The following is a 15325-nucleotide window of genomic DNA, read 5'->3' as shown; positions in this document are numbered from 1 at the left end:
TTTTCGAACTCCTCCCAGGCAATTTCACCGATTTACTCCTAACTTTGCACACAGCATCTCTGGACCGTTCTCACAAAAAGTTATTAAAAGAATTTTGATATTCCAAAGAATACTCAACTTATTAAATAACAACTTCCTGCATATTTGGTTCAAAACAGGAAGTGTTGCATATCTCCACATTGGTTTGTCCGAATGACATGAAACTCAGGAGACTACTTCCCCATGAGCCCCTAAGGCACTGTGCAGAATCTTGCCCGATGACCACTAGGTGGCGCTCTTTAAATTGAAGTATTTTATATCTCCACATTGGTTAGTTGGATTAACACAAAACTTGCTACACTCATTGCCAATGCACTCCTGAGGACATCTGTTGAAGCTTTTAAAAATTAAAAAAAAATTAATTCATTTTTATATGTAAATATTAGCATGTTAGCTCAATAGCTTCCAGGTCATGTGATCAATTGACTCAAAATCAGTGTGGGATCATTTAACTACACTGGCTGCATGGGATACGCCTCTTGCATTTACGTTTTACATCTGTTCATAATTTTTTATTAATTTTTATTAGCAAATATTAGCATTTTTAGCAAATATTAGCATTTTAGCTCAATAGCTTCCAGGTAATGTGATCAATTGACTCAAAATCAGTGTGGGATCATGTAACTACACTGACTGCATGAGTCATGGGTCACCAGATTTGGCCCGTAGCTCGTTACACATGAGTACATTAATTCGATACTACAACTGCCCTCATGTGCCGCACGATAGCTCAGTAGCGCCCCCTAACGCCCCCTAACGGCTTTTCCCATGAATTTCTTTTCATTTCTACGCCTCGTACTTTATTTCACTAGTCCTACAGATTTAACACCACAGACTTCACACTCACTAAATATCATCTTCAGACCTTGATGATGACACCTTGTCAAAAGCTTTTGCCTCCGATATACATATGTATCATGACCAGACGCACAAAATACCCCTCGGCACCGAAACCCTCAGTCCAACAGGAAGTCGGCCACTTTGGTTCACAGCGGCCATTTTGTCAAACTTGAAGCCCCGCCTCCTACATGCACATACACCAACGAATTTCGGCACGCATAAGTATCGTGACCAAACGCACAAAAAAGCCTGTTGGACCCATAACCTCAGTCCAACGGGAAGTTTGCCATTTTGGTTCAAGGTTGAGATGTTGCCGCCATTTCCACCCATTTCCATGGCTCGTACTTTAATTAACTTGCCCTACAGATTTAACGCCACAGACTTCACAGTCACTAAGACTCATCCTCATACCTTGATGATGAAGAGTTGTAAAAAGCTTTTGCCTACGTTATTCCTGGTGGGCATGACAGTCTGAACTTTCAATGCTTGGCCACTGACTGAGCCATGTCAATGTGTGGTGTGTGTTGGACACAAACTGTCCACTAGGTGGCTACGTTGTGTTGTGGGTCAGCCTGATATCAATCAGACGTCATTTATATCGCACATTTAATACAAATACAATGTAGCACAAAGAGCTTCACACAATAAAAGCAAGCACAACAAAACAGAAGTGAAACCAAAAGACACACACACACACACACTTTCTCTCACACATAACACATACATGCATTTCTGACAGAAGCTTACTGAGGCGCTATCTTTCACTCAGCTATGTGCTGTGACGACAAACATCATCCAATTTACATGACATTCACAGGCTGTTTTCTCCAAATCATACATTACAACATGACATATAATTGATGGGTGAGCTCTCGGGCCACATAGTGGACAAACTTGCCCTCTGCGTCTGCCCTCCGACGGGGCCACGGCCCGACGTACGTGGGGGGCGAGGGCCCGTTCATCGCTGCTTGCAGATTTAATTTGTTTTGCTCTCTGTGCAGAAGACACAGATTGTTGTGTGTCCAGTGATTATTATTAAATGTTAAAGCAACCTCATTGATCACTATTCCATTGATCACTAATGAGAAATACCACTTTCTTTATATTTTACTACAGATAAGATGAACATTTACACTATCTTCTCATTTTAAAGGGCATATTATTGTTATACACTTAATAAAACAACATCATTTTGCCCTTGTATCCTTTCTGATCAAGGATACTCCATGTAATGTTTTTCGGTTTGTTTACAACATAACTTAACCTTTAATCTGCAACAATTTTGGTAATAAGCCGAGTGCTGAAGTCATTTTTTTTTAAGCAGAAAGGTAAAAAAATGATTTGGTTTCAGCTTTTAAAGATGTGAATATTCATTCTTTTTAGGCTCCACTTATTGTACATGTAATATCTTTGGGTTTTGGACTGTCAGACAAAACAAACAATCTGAAGACACTACCTTGGCCACTGATGAAGTTGTAACATGCACATTATATAGACCAAAAGATCGACTCATCAAGAAATAGTAAAAAGTATGAAAATAAGACCCAAGTGGAAATAAACCACAATAAAAATCATCATTCAAAGATGAAATTGTTTGGTTTAACAACATCTGAGTCGGCACATTCTCCACCAGCAGCAGCGTGACGAAGCGGCTTCTCCACACTAATGAATTTACCACCAGGCACGTCTTCCTGCCTGAACTCGGATCAAAGTGAGCAACCTGCTCAGGTTTCATCAGCCAGGAGGACCAGCAGAGGCAGCTCGGCCTGGTTCACTTCCAGCAGATGAGTGGAGAGGTTTGGGGGAAGAGGTCAGCCGCACACCGGGGACTCCCCGACAGCAGCTCTGCCAAAAGACCACCAAGGTGATCGGTAGATGAAATGACAGGCCGCATTCTTATCCTCGCTCCCTGAGGGCGGAGAAACAGAGCGGGTGCTGGGTGAAGGAGGATGTAGGCGGCGTGTTTCACTTTATTTTGGAGTTTGTTCTGTTGGTCTGTGTGAAGGTGTGCGGAGACATCTTCATACACACCGCTATTTACATTCAATACCTCCACTGTACTGGATTGAGCTGTAGAGAGGTTGGCGTTGGAGGGTTAAAATATTCTATAAAGGCATACTTGTTGAGTATAACACGAGGAAAAGTGCAGCAGAGTCACAAGGCCAAAGAAGTAGGGAAACAACCTCCGTGATGGATGATAGAGAAATAAGTATCTGGGCTGGGCGGGAAACTTCTAATTACGAGAAGAGAGGCACACGCTCCCTCATCCCGAGGGGGGCTCTCAGAGCCTCGGCCTCATGAATTGAATAGTGTGGTGAGGAGTTAAGGGATGGACCAGAAGTGGCACCTTTTGCAGACCACAAGCCACCTCGACTCCTTTTACCGCGTGCAATTGCTGCCTCCACGTGCCGCGAACCATCACATAATCAAGCCCTTCTCGCTGCCTCACACCGAGAGAGACGCAAATCTGAATACAACCCCCCCTCTCATTTATTGCCTTATAAAAAGACTTTGGTCAGTTTTTGCATCTCTAAAACGAGCACGCTGGTTTTCCCCCCACATAGTGCTCCATTCATCATAGGCTGGTTTAGGGAGACCTACTGCTCTTACATTTCCTGTAATTGGAGTGGCAGAGGTCCAAAGGTTGGCATTAATATTAAAAGAAAGTAGCAAAAATGAATTATTTCCTGACAGTTTCTCTCCTCTGCCAACTGGTGTTTGTGTAATCAGTTATGTTCCAGCATGAGGGTGTCTGCATATGTCTTTGTTTGGTTACAAACCAATTTGTCACCTTTTATACTCCCGACTTCCTCTTAGGTCAAGAGGCCCCTGTGGCGCCCTAAATGCTCTCCACAAGCTTATGAGGCTTGGTGGTGAATCTGGTGCCTGTGAGGCATAACTCTCCCTGTCAAAACAGAGAGGGAAACCATGATTCTTCGCCATGGAGTCCCACGCTGCTTGCCTCTAATAAGCCAACAGACATGAGGTCATTTTTTTAGTGCTCACTTGTTGGCGTTTATTGAACTGGGCTGCATTGTTGGTTTGAATAACTTCACGTAAGTTATTAGGAGCAGTTCGAGTAAAAATGAAAATTCAGTCATTATCTACTCAACGTCATGCCAATGGAAAGTTGAGTAGATAATGTAGTCCACAAAACTTTTCTGGAGCTTCAGAGCGAAACAGCGTTGAAGCGTTCTTTTGAACAACTGAAGTAGATGGAGAAAAAAACATAATGTGGCTCCATACAGCTCGTCCAGCATAGTTCAACTCTACGGAAGCCCTGAGATCCCAAATTGACTTGAAAAGATGTTATTTTATCAATTTTTTAAGCGGAAATCTTCACTGTAGCTGCTAAACTTAGTGCACACCCTGTCTGAAGTGGGTGCACCAGCTCAGCCGGCTTTCAGGGTGAAAATACTGTCTTTTCATATCAATTTGCAATCTCAAGGCTTTCAGAGACTTTTGACCGACAAGCTGTGTGGAGGCATTTAATGTTTTTTTGCGTTTCTTTTTTTTCCCATTTTGAAGTCCCCAGCTTCTTCAGTTGTTAAGAAGAACACTGTAACACTGTTTTGCTGTGAAGCTCCAGAAATGTTTTGTGGACTACAAAACTTCACCCGACTTTCTATAATCACAGGAGTGATGAGATAATGACTGAATTTAAATTTTTTGGGTGAACTGCTCCTTTAACAATGTGTCATTTCAAACATGGTCTGTGTGCATGTTCAGTTTACAGTTTACTTGAGCTGTAGGTGCTAGATCCTGACGAGAAAGTTATCTCATTATCACCACAGGTCAACTTGGGTTTTGCAAGAATTTGATGTTGAACTTAAAAATGAAAAACTTGGAAATGTTCCTCGGCTGCTTGACCGCTCTCTCAAAGTGGGCTGTTGTCCAGCAGCTACATGTAGTCACTTCACGGTTTGTGTTACAGTACATATTGACATGTGGAGTTGATGTTTTGAAATGTCGGCCGGTCATATGTTTTGACAGGACAAACGTGAGCCTCAGTGAGTGTTTCTGTTTTTGGCTGAAGTAAAAACACGAGCCCGATGGTCATTTACAGTAATGTTTTCTTCCAGTGTGCATTGCTGAGTGGACACACTGTAGACGTGAAAATGAACTTGAAAAAGAGGGGAAAAAAGAGTAAAAAAGGGAGCTTTTGATAGAAAGAAATGCACCCAGCTGTGAGCTGGACCCGACACATGTGATGTATAAATAAACTTGTATCTCACGCCAGCTTTTCAACAAACCGGCGGCTAAATGGTGGATTTTATTTCAAATTAGAATTTCCTCGTAGATCTTGAGATATCAGACTTCATGATAATAAGAAGTGATGGGTCTTAAAATATTGTAGGTTTTTATTTGATGTAGGTGTTGAATTGATTTGCTATGAACAGGGTCCTGCTTTATTAAGTGACCTGCACCTGCTGAGAGGGAGTCAACAGGCCGTGACAAAGATTTCATTTCATTATACGTCAAATTATATATAAGTTATCTCTGAGACTTTAGAAGACAGCTTTTCAATTTTAGACAGAGTGAGCATCCTGTTTTTTTAGGCTTGAGAGAAAAGTTTTCTAAACTTTTGATTAATGTAGCTGCAGCAGCTGAGCTCATTTGAATAATTCAACTTGTTTATATTTCTCTTACACTCTAATTATGCACTTATGCATTTACATATTCAGTGGGCGAGATAAAAGTCACATTCAAAGGCCCTTTTTTATTGGAAAATTGGAATAAATACCTTAACTCTTGACCATCACACGCATTAAGATGTTTTCTTTTTCTGCGCAGTCAATCATGTGCTGTGACATACAAAAATAGACCGGGACACTTAGCAAAGAAAACCTCATTTATAACACGCCTCAGTGCATATAGTGCACATATTTAAGAAACACTCGTGGATGTTGTGGGACTGTTTCAAGAGGCACTTGAGGCAATGTTTGCTTTAATTAATGAAATGGAACTGGCTATTAAAATTAACACTTCAATTATCTTTGGAAACAGAGCCCGCCTCATGTGGGTGAAGTTCAGCTGCTGAAGAAAAAAAAAAGAGGCGGAGAGCCTGGTGAAGAAAAACTCCACCAACATGAAAGCGTTAGGAGCGCTGCCCTTCTTGGTCGGGTGCGTCAAGAGACTTTTCCTCGTTTACTTTAAGCCGGCTGCCTTTTAAGAGTGATACAACGCAGGTTTCCTCTTCCATTCACACACTGTGAGTCTTGGATGCTGCGAGATATTTGTGTGGGAACATCATCATGGTTTGAATATATTGGCAGTGGCATCGGGGCATAAGGGTTTCCCTATTTGTGCCACAAGATGAGAGGGTGTTTCTTTCGCTGGCGCCAGAGGCCATGTGAACCATGAGCCGATTACATGAGTGACCTCCTGTTCGTGCTGACAGTGGCCACGTCTGAATAATGTTCTCAGTGTTAGAGACAATGAGAGGTGCTTGGATTCAGTGAGAGGAAAGGATGAGGCGTCAGGGGGAAGAACGTGGGAGTGATCGTTTGTCAATGTTCGAATGTCAAATATCTCGTCACTGGTTGAATGGAAATGTTTTTAAAAATGCTCCGGACACGTAATGGGCGGTTCAATCAAATTACAAGAAACATGTTTTCTCACTCAACGTCATTTTTGTTTTGTTTGCCCAGGTCTCAAACTATTTTTACACCAAAATTAGCACGCACATGCATGTTTTATAAACCTTCAAACTTTCTTTCATTGCAAGTAAACAAGATTTGTGCCTCCTTGTCCTCCTGCTTGTGATCCAGAAATTGATCTTGTGTGCAATCTTGAAGGATGCCTGAACTCCAAAAATGCAACTGGAGGTGCTATGAGCAGGAAGTCACAGTTGTACCCTTTGTGAAAGTCTTTTCAGCACCCATGAAATAAAAAAAAGTATGACACATAACTGGAATATATCAACTGTGGTGACGATGACGCTACTGTGCCAAACCTCAGATTTTAATTGAGGGTGCCGAAGCACGGACATCTCATTTTGGTAAATGCCTGTTGCCTCTCGAGTCAGCATTCACCCGTTCACACAAACATTCATACACTGGTGGCAGAGGCTACCACGCCAGGCGCCACCTCCTCATCTGGAGCAAAAACCATTCATACACACTCACACAGATCGCTATCAGTATCTTGCCCAAGGACACATGTAGACTGCAGAGGTCAGGAATCAAACCACTGACCCTATGATTGGTGTACAACTGCTCTACCCTCCTGAGCCGCAGCCACATGACTACTGCAGAGTCATTTCACCTGGTAATGAATGCTGACTATACCCTTTCCCACTGAAGACAAAAGCCAGATGTTGGTGGGTGTTGGTGGGTTTATTCGTCCAGTGTGAAACAGCTATGAAATGTACCTAAATACAGAGGAGGTGCTCACAGAAACTGTCCTCCTGTTACTTTGGATGGTCCAACGAACAGACGATCATGTTTTCACAGTTTTCATTAGTAAACTGACTCATAATCTACATTTTTCTCTCCTGATACAGATTCCAGTCCATCAGGGTTTCCACCGAATCTAATCCTATTTTAAAATCTCTGTACTTCACTGTCAATGAAATTCTTTTCATGATTGCTGCCACTGGCTCGCGGTGACTTAATGAAGGTAACTGATGGTGGCAACACTGAAATTTATAATGACACTGATGAAGAATCTGTTTTTAATGTGGATCAGTCAGCCTTACAAGCTCAGGACCGTCCAAGATACAGTATCCATCTGGTGGATCAAAATGGTGCATCCCCACTTTCGCTGGCATAAAGATAGAGCCAATATAAACTGTTCAATCTGTGAACCGACTCTTTCATGTGCAGTAACGGTACAATAGTGATACACAAGAATAAAACACAAAGGAGACCTTTTATCCGATGTGAATCCTTTCCCCTGTCATCTATACTTTCATTTAAATTCAGTATGTGACAAACTCTAAGTGAAATGATTCTTTGCCCGTAGGCTGTTTGTTCAAAGGCTTTAAATCACTTGGTTGACAAAATAATCTCACCACAAAGTCCATTTAGTAGCTGATCTGGAGCTCACATGGTCTTCATTAACAGAGTTTTGCCAGTGGACTTTTTTCAATCTTGCCTTCGGAAACAAAATGTCACCATTTAGTAGCAATTCAGTGTTCTGTTCTGGCTTGTAATTGAGTAAGTAGTGACTGTCCTCTCTCAGTAGCAAACATGGAAGGAGTGTGACGTTAATATGCTGCCACAAAAAGTCGCGTAGAGGTTGGCGTGGGTGCCTGGGACGTACAAAGTGTGTGACGCTGGAGACCAACAGTCAACATTGGTTTCTTTTAACCGTGAGGGTGATCTTTTTCCCGACCATAACCAAATACATTTTATTGCCTAGACTTAACCATGTTAACCATAGGAGTGGCAGATCAGAAAAACTCTCTCGTGAGTCATTCTGCGAGGGACTGACTAACTGTTTTGTTGTTTAGATACGAGGCTTTCTTTGAAGTATTTGAGAGAAAATCTTCAAAAACACGTCACATGCAAGCCTCTGTGCCTCTTCCTTTAATCAAGACGTATGTAGGCCGCCTTCTGAATATTTTAAAACATTCAGACATTGTGCAGAGTTGTATAAATCTGATGACTCATTACACATGACAATAAATATCATGTCGTAAAGCCCTGCCGACAACCGCAGTCGTCTTCAGTCTGAAGACGGCGTATGATATTTATTAACCGACATCATGTTTTCCATATGCAGCGTTCAACTCTGATTCCACATCAAGCGAGCCTGTTTTTAGCGCGACACGTCATTATAACAATGTAGTCATCTTGATTTACATCTGAGGAACAGTCATGGTAGATATAACAAAGCAGAACTGACAAAACATTCCAATTGTTCTCTGAAAGGGACGATTATCTCCTACATTAACCCTCCGTGAACAGAAAAAGAAAAGAAAAGGCATTCCTCTCATTTGGGTTCACATCGGAGCGGGAATTCAACTTTTCCCCACTCCATTCTGTGATTATTTATCACCCCTGACGGTCGGGCCCTGGCCCACAGGAAGTGAAGCGTAAGTGCAACAGGAAGAGGAGAAGGTGGACGGTCTGATCCCCAGCATGTAAATCAAGCTTTTTTTTATGAGGCCCGGCCACCCTGGAAGATGAAGTGCTCTTGTTGTGAGAGAAAACAGTGGAGCGGTACACATGTCATAACATTGACACCTAGGAGGGGGTCGGCTGGGATCCATCCTCGGGCCACGGCTCCCATGTGCCCTCTTGGCCTGAAACCAACCCCCCCAACCCCTGAAAGCCCCTAAAACTCATCCTCCTCGCCTCACACACACACACACACACACTCTTACACCTCGGCCTCTCGTTTTCACTGTCCTCGGCCTCCCTCGATCCAGATCTGCCTCAATCGGTTACTTAGGACATCTTTAAGAGCAGTGACCGGCTTCTGTTCACCAAAACACTTTCTCAAACAATAAACAGAGGGCCTAGGTGGTCCTGTCAGAGCCGCTGTCTTCGTAGAATAACCAGCTACCACAAGAATCTCCTCCTGTGCTCTCTGTGGACGGTCTGCACACTCGTACATGCACTCACGCCGAGCACTCGATTGTCAAAACCTCCTTAGACTGTTTGGCCACAAATGTCACAACGTAAATGACGCTGACAAAATGTTACCCTGTATTAATTATCAGAGGTTGGGTCCTCCGACCTACTAATTTGCTTTACCACTTATGTTAATAGCAGGGCCGTATTTAACCTGCTACATGGCGCTTGGGCAAAAAGTGAGATGTGGGCCTCTGCTGAGAACATGCGCACATGTAAGCACAATATCAATATTATAAATGTTTTCATTAGTGTACAATCACCTGAAAGTAAGAAGCGTTGTGTTTTTGTTATGTTAGAATGAAGCTTTATATCTACGGAGGGAGTGGGTCGTCTTCCACTGTGTCCGCCATGTTGAACCACCATGTTTCTACAGTAGCCCAGAATGGACAAACCAAACGCTGACTCTAGAGAGGGCCTTTAATGTTTGTGGCATTTTTTGTGGCCACCGTAGGGGAGGGTGGGGGGGTATTTATATTTGTTGCAGTCTGCTACTAAGTCCATCACACTGGAGCTTTAAAACTAGATTTTTCTGAACACCACCTCAAAATTAGGTACAAAAACAGGAATTGAAATATGATCCTTCATATTAAAAATTTAACAAATTAACTAATTGCCTCACTGCAAACTACAGGAGGGATCCTGAGGGTCTGGGGCTGCATGTAAGTAATGAGAGAAACCCAACTGCTGGTTGGACGTAAGGTGGGAATCTTTTTGCCATTGAAGAAGTATTAAGCTCTTGTAGCGCACAAATCATGTCTGAAGGTGTTTATCGTGTTTGCTGTTCAACATGCAGGACTTTTACACCAGTTTACATCCCATCAGACAAAAAAAGCACTTTGGTTAAGCATAATGAAGGGTTACATTTAAATGTTAATAAAGTAAACAAATGATGCCTCATGTTGCTAAGCTTTTAAATACCTTTCCCTACTCTAAACCAGGTCCTTTGAGTTCCCCACAGATACGTTTTATCACGATGTAGTTACTACGAGCAGACAGTGTGGGGAAAACAAATGAAATGCTTCATCAGTGAATATTAGTGATACAGTTTTATCATTTTGTGACTTGCCAGATACGTTAACAATGTTAATATTTAGTCGTAGATAAAAAGAAGACAAACTGTCTGGTGTTATGTCTCCTTTAGTGTACTAGTTTCAAGGTATAATGGTATGAAATTGTTTGGCTGTGATATGTACACTATTGAATTCTACCTTATTAGTGTTATTAAGACATTATAAGTTAATATTCATGTTTCATGTCTGTCAGGATCTAATATTTTGTGTCATGACACTTTCTTGCTACCATGATATTTTTTTGAGACGGCTATCGTGCCATGAAAATCTCATACTGTTATTTTAGGCATTTTGTGTTTAAAGATTGTTTTTCCCTCCTCACAGACGTCCACTCAGCTCCACACCGGTGTGCCCAATGACGAAATAGTCACGTCAACAACATGCGTGTGTGTCGGTGGGAACACCTCTGTGTTTGTGTGGAAACAGTTTGTCACATTTCATTAGTTCACGGCGACCACTTCGCAAAGTGCTTACCCAGGTGACATCTACTCTCAGAGAGGCTCTTGTTGGTATTTGCACAAATATTACAGACGCACTTTATTGAGCGACGGTCTCGCTGTAGATGACTCGACGCGGTGACGAACAAACATCTTCGTTTTCATCACTCTTTGCTACGGAGCCGGTGAGATTTAGTGCTGTTGTGGCTGATCTAATTGCAAGAGCACCAGAAGTATTTTGCAGGAAGCTCTGTGTTTACCTCGTGTGTGTGACAGGAGCCGAGGAGATGGCTGGTATAATGGGGTTTATTTACGTTCACACTCACTTACACTGCCCAGTGTCTGGCACTCTAACCAGGGGGACACATTCCTGCCGAGAGACGTCACCGGTGCCGCTGCACATAGAAACTGTGTTCACGAGCCGTGGGGTCAGTCAGAGGGATTATTCAAATTGAATGACCAGGTCTTCTTGTGCGACTGCAGCGCAACAGTTCAGATACGGCCGTCGCAAAATTAACAACCTCGCTTTCCAAACTGTTTACCTACTTTATACGTCGGAGCAAGTGGCCCGGGTTTGTATGCAGTCAGTCAGAAACACTTTCAGTAGAGTGTGTCACTTTACATTTAACGCTAGTTTATTAGCTACTCTGTGCATCAGGTTATATTAAACTTTCAGGATCAAAGCGGCCACACATCAGACACACTTTATACACACAGAACCAAATTAAACGTCAGTCTGGATTTTATAGATTCAGTCGAGCTTTGAGGAGGCTTGAAAACTGATCTGCTGCTTATTAAAACACGTTTGTAAAGAGGTGTGACCTTTGAATTATTAATACTTTGAAACATTATTTTATACAGTTGTGTTACATGTTACACGTCTTAGTGACACCTTTTTGAAAAAAGCTAATTCTCAGTTAAAGTTATCGCCAGTTACAGCCCTAAAAATTACCCTTTTCTTTTTATGAATCACTTTCTTGATTAAGTAATCAACTGTAAATAAAGTAGATAAAATAGATTTAAACTCAGAATGTGTCGAAGCTGCTATAGGTTTAAGATAAAGCATTAAATGAGCTTATAAAAACAATAATGTGAACTTTTACATATCACAAACAATTCTGTTATTTCAAGTGTGGCAACAATGCTGAAATGAAGCAGCTGTAACATTTAAATCTGTTTTGTGATATTAATGAAGATAAATGTTCTGAGTGTGTCTGAGTGTGTAGGTATGTGTCATAGTACGAATATTCAAAGACGTCACAGTAGTTCGAAATAGACTCTCACAGACGAGCAGTATTTGAATTTGAAGCGACCAGTATATTTGGAGTCACTGTATATTTATGCTGGACTGTTTAGCTTGGCATCTCTCTGCTGATAATTTATGACACATCTGGTGTCAATCTGCCATCACCTTCCTCATAAAAGGTCCCCAAATCATGAATATATTCTTTAGATGGCAAGAAATGCTCGTTATGAGCCGGGGCTTGATTTGTGGAGTCTATCTTTTTCACAGTTGACTGGATATTTGGGTACGAATCAATGTGTCTCAGAGCGAGTAAGTGAATTTATATACTTGGGAGTGTCTCCACGGCCGGCGCTGTGGCCAAGTGTGGGACACACGCAGCACCACAACGGAAACCAGGGAAACGGCATTAATTGAGGAGGAGGGAGGGGAGAAAAAAAAGGAAAAACATCACATGAACTTCTTCTCCAGCAGTAATTCAGCATCATGAAATTCTATACTTCCCCTTTCCATGTAGAAATATGTCGAGGCAAGTGCTGACCAACCGGAGGCCACCAAACAGAAAATTAAATACTCATTCTGCTCAGTTTCTGATCAACTTTACGTCACGTTGTCCAGCCTGTGTTGTCAAAAATGGTTATAATCTACATTCAACATGTGTGATTTTATTTTGGTTTCTATAGCGCTCTGTTTTTTTCTTTCTTTTTAAGGCACTTAAAGTCTCAACACCTGAAAACTACCATCGCAGCAAGGCTGTTTTCTCAATCGTGTAGCAGACGTGGTTAATGTCACCATCTTCCAAGGAAGCAAAAGCCACATTTTTACAGGCTCTCTCTTATTCAGTCACAAAGGATTTAAAAAAAAACACTCGACATGGAGTACAAAAACAAAGAAAACGAACGATCGAGTCAAGTGTTTTTCTTCTCATATCTCGCCGTGCTGCTCTGGCGTGGTCTGAGCTGGACTTTGCAGAAAGGTTGCAGTCAGAACATGCTGTATGGAAGCGAACGAGAGAGGAGGCTGGAAAGAGGGCCGGTCAGTGAATGTTTCATTATATCTAATGTTGCCTTCCCTGAAGCGCTCTCCAAAGTAAGCGAGCTGCGTGAGCCGGGCCTCGAAACGCTCAACCCCCTTGTGACCACTTGGAGCAAAGCAACTCTCCACTTTCTTATTTTCGCCCTCAAACGAGAGCCTCTGCATGGATTATGTGTTTGAACACAGTGGTGCTTTTTATTTAACTCGATTTTTTTGCTCGCATGTTTGAAAGCGTAGGGTTTCGCTCCCTGAGAAGGAGGGCTTGACATGATCAGAATATTTTTAGGACGACAAACAGGCAAAGTGTGACAAATATTTTCACAGGAGACACTGCCATCACAAACACATTTAGAGTCAATGTTTTGGAGATGATTTGATAAGAGTTCTGGCTCCGCAGTGTTGCAATTTTGTGGAGCTGCACTTTCAATTTAAGCTAGAGCTCAATAAATATTGCTTAAGTAGAATTAGTTTACATGGATGTGGAATAAACATTTTCATTATTTGCTATTAAACACGAGCAGCTTCACTTTAGGAGCGAATGAATTTTGTCTAAACGATATGAACAGTTGTGTTTTGTAAAAGTCACACTGCTTACTGATCCTCCCTCCAAAAATCAACCCTGATGTTAATTGCCTCTATCATTTCACTAAATGGTTAATGACAGTGATTTAATACACACAGAGCTGTTTGAGTGTATGTGTGTGTGTGTGTGTGTGTGTGTGTCATGGTGCTCAGCCGGCTGCTGGGTCTTTGCTTTGATTTCCCTGCTCCGGCATGTGCGAGGACTTAGCGGGCCAGACATCTGTTGAATATTAGGGGCAATAACAGCTGGGCGGACCTCAAACATGGTCACCCACTTCACCTCACCGTGTCTCTGAGGATAACCCCAGCTGCCTCACACTCCAGATGACAAGTGCCCGTTCACCGGCCCGCTGAGCTCGGGGTCCCGCCGAGGAGCCAAGCGCCTTCGCCTTCCAAACAATCCATCAGAGAGCCTCTCCTCCTTCTGTTCTCCCACTTTCTCCCGCTGTGCATGGGAACAAAGTGGGTGGTATACAGTGATTTCACCGCGATAACATCCCACCGTGTTTGATTTCCCATAATGTGTCAGCTTGTTGTTGAAATAAATTTTGGCTCGGCGGTGGATGTCCGTCAACCGCTCTCCCGTGGCTTTACTCCTTTGAAAGATCGAGTAAAAGGGAGGAAGAGGTCGTCCCGTGCAGGCAGATGTTGAGGTCACGCTTTTATTTCCGAGAAATATTTCTTCTAACTGCAGTCGTGCTTGTTTCACAAATTAAACAGAGTTAAAATGAGACCATGTTACCAATAATAAAATGCTCTTCCTCTTACAAATCAAAAGTTTAATTTATTTGGACTGAAGAGCACCCCCGCTCAGCTCGAGTGGTTCTGCCGCTACAGCCTCACTTGGTTATGGTATGACCACTAGCTTGCGCTAGCTAATGCTAGCAAACTTTAGGTAGGCTACATATGGCTGTAGTAAACTCTTCTTTACTTATGCTACTGTTACACTACATCAAATGACTAATGTAAGCAGACTTTAACCAGATGTTGATGTTTAACTGATATTTCTGAGTCATTTTGCTGTCTTTATGACTCCTGCAGTCCTTGTGCTACTGTTATTAGCCTGACACAGTTTAAAGGCTACACTAGCAACAAGCAGGAAGACACACGTGTGAAAATGTATCCGTCTTATCACAGCCATCATTTTTCATCCAAAGGAAACCATGTAGCCTAGATTCATCTTTTTTCTGCAAATTTAACTTAACTTGACTCAGAAGTAAAACACAATCTGCCTTTCAAGCAGCAGATAGCATAAAAGTTTAATATTAAGTATTTTTTATCTAATTGCCAGGTGTCACTGTCACATGAGTAACTGTACTAACTGACAATGCTAAGGTTAGCTTGCTAATGTATTAGTCGTTTAGAGTGAGGAGTTAAAAAAAAAGGTAATGTTAATGATATATAGCTGACATATCTGACCTTATTAAAATGTCTTTGAATAATGGATACTGCAAACATTTCCTTAAACTGACAAAATATGCCAACGACATTACG

The 15325-nt window shown here is 42.0% G+C and overlaps 1 long non-coding RNA gene across 3 annotated transcripts in view; it reads right to left on the bottom strand.

The window, feature by feature from the left end:
- The window catches only part of LOC311257920, a 111738-nt gene that overhangs the window by 39233 nt on the left and 57180 nt on the right, over positions 1-15325 (bottom strand). Inside the window, exon 4 of one of the 3 annotated variants that reach the window (XR_014622682.1) lies at positions 1671-2788. The exons of the other annotated variants lie outside the window; for them this stretch is intronic. This is a non-coding gene — a long non-coding RNA (uncharacterized lncRNA). Of the gene's footprint in view, positions 1-1670; positions 2789-15325 lie in introns of those variants that run through there. 3 annotated transcript variants of the gene reach the window in all.

Source organism: Pagrus pagrus (genome assembly GCF_965226575.1).
Source record: "Pagrus pagrus genome assembly, chromosome: 5".
In the NCBI taxonomy this organism is placed as follows: domain Eukaryota; kingdom Metazoa; phylum Chordata; class Actinopteri; order Spariformes; family Sparidae; genus Pagrus; species Pagrus pagrus.
Note: the sequence above shows the minus strand (reverse complement) of the source record. Positions and strands in the feature narration are given on the sequence as shown.